The following is a 2,500-nucleotide window of genomic DNA, read 5'->3' on the forward strand; positions in this document are numbered from 1 at the left end:
TCCATGAGCAGCGGAGCCCGTCAGCTGCGCCAAAAAGAACCGCACGAGGGCGGCCTGGGGTTGAAATCCCCCGCCACATAGGAACGAATGCCGGGCGTTCGAGTTGCCCAGGCAGGGGGTTATCCTCCACTAGCAAACCTCCATGAGCAGCGGAGCCCGTCAGCTGCGCCAAAAAGAACCACACGAGGGCGACCTGGGGTTGAAATCCCCCGCCACATAGGAACGAATGCCGGGCAACCAGGGGTCGAAATCCCCCATTGAAATGAATGGCGGGCAACCAGGGGTCGAAGTCCCCCATTGAAATGAATGGCGGGCAACCAGGGGTCGAAGTCCCCCATTGAAATGAATGGCGGGCTACCAGGGGTCGAAAATTCCCATTGAAATGAATGGCGGGCGACCAGGGGTCGAAATCCCCCATTGAAATGAATGGCGGGCAACCAGGGGTCGAAGTCCCCCATTGAAATGAATGGCGGGCAACCAGGGGTCGAAGTCCCCCATTGAAATGAATGGCGGGCTACCAGGGGTCGAAATCCCCCATTGAGAAATGAATGGCGGGCGACCAGGGGTCGAAATCCCCCATTGAAATGAATGGCGGGCAACCAGGGGTCGAAGTCCCCCATTGAAATGAATGGCGGGCTACCAGGGGTCGAAATCCCCCCATTGAAATGAATGGCGGGCGACCAGGGGTCGAAATCCCCCATTGAAATGAATGGCGGGCTACCAGGGGTCCAAGTCCCCCATTGAAATGAATGGCGGGCTACCAGGGGTCGAAATCCCCCCATTGAAATGAATGGCGGGCGACCAGGGGTCGAAATCCCCCATTGAAATGAATGGCGGGCAACCAGGGGTCGAAGTCCCCCATTGAAATGAATGGCGGGCTACCAGGGGTCGAAATCCCCCATTGAAATGAATGGCGGGGCGACCAGGGGTCGAAATCCCCCATTGAAATGAATGGCGGGCTACCAGGGGTCCAAGTCCCCCATTGAAATGAATGGCGGGCTACCAGGGGTCGTAGTCCCCCATTGAAATGAATGGCGGGCTACCAGGGGTCGAAATCCCCCATTGAAATGAATGGCGGGCGACCAGGGGGTCGAAATCCCCCATTGAAATGAATGGCGGGCAACCAGGGGTCGAAAGTCCCCATTGAAATGAATGGCGGGCGACCAGGGTCGAAATTCCCCATTGAAATGAATGGCGGGCAACCAGGGGTCGAAATTCCCCATTGAAATGAATGGGCCCATTCATTTTCAATGGCCGGGCTACCAGGGGCGCAGTACCACCTGTCGTCATTAGGGGCGCTGTAGATAGGGGACCGAGTCCCCCCATTCGAGAGGTTTGCACCCAAACCTCAAAATGGTTGGTGTACAATTATAGGAGAGACCTTTTGCTCCAGGGCAAATCAAGGGAGGCTCGACCAACCCATATCCGCTTTAGATGCACTTTAGGTCGACTCCCTTGCCAGATGGTCCCCTCCTCAGCCTGGTTCTCGAATTTTTTCTAAGTCAGCCCAACTTGGAAATATTTTCAGAGTGCCACTTTCAAGGGAGTTTCGCCCAACCCCTATCCGCCTAAGAGGCACTTCAGGTCGGCCTGACTGGCCACATTTTCCCCCTCCTCATCCTGGTTCTCGAATTTTTTCTAAGTCAGCCAAACTTGGAAATTTTTTCAGAGTGCCACTTTCAAGGGAGTTTCGCCCAACCCCTATCCGCCTAAGAGGCACTTCGGTCGGCCTGACTGGCCACATTTTCCCCCTCCTCATCCTGGTTCTCGAATTTTTTCTAAGTCAGCCAAACTTGGAAATTTTTTCAGAGTGCCACTTTCAAGGGAGTTTCGCCCAACCCCTATCCGCCTAAGAGGCACTTCGGGTCGGCCTGACTGGCCACATTTCCCCCTCCTCATCTGGTTCTCGAATTTTTTCTAAGTCAGCCAAACTGGAAATTTTTTCAGAGTGCCACTTCAAGGAGTTTCGCCCAACCCCTATCCGCCTAAGAGGCACTTCGGGTCGGCCTGACTGGCCACATTTTCCCCTCCTCATCCTGGTTCTCGAATTTTTTCTAAGTCAGCCAAACTTGGAAATTTTTTTCAGAGTGCCACTTTCAAGGGAGTTTCGCCCAACCCCTATCCGCCTAAGAGGCACTTCGGGTCGGCCTGACTGGCCACATTTTCCCCCTCCTCATCCTGGTTCTCGAATTTTTCTAAGTCAGCCAAACTTGGAAATTTTTTCAGAGTGCCACTTTCAAGGGAGTTTCGCCCAACCCTTATCCGCCTAAGAGGCACTTCAGGTCGGCCTGACTGGCCACATTTTCCCCCTCCTCATCCTGGTTCTCGAATTTTTTCTAAGTCAGCCAACTTGGAAATATTTTCAGAGTGCCACTTTCAAGGGAGTTTCGCCCAACCCCTATCCGCCTAAGAGGCACTTCAGGTCGGCCTGACTGGCCACATTTTCCCCCTCCTCATCCTGGTTCTCGAATTTTTTCTAAGTCAGCCAAACTTGGAAATT

Source organism: Leptonotus elevatus, unplaced genomic scaffold (genome assembly GCF_054856555.1).
Source record: "Leptonotus elevatus isolate MCC_2025b unplaced genomic scaffold, RoL_Lele_1.0 HiC_scaffold_236, whole genome shotgun sequence".
Taxonomy (NCBI): Eukaryota; Metazoa; Chordata; class Actinopteri; order Syngnathiformes; family Syngnathidae; genus Leptonotus; species Leptonotus elevatus.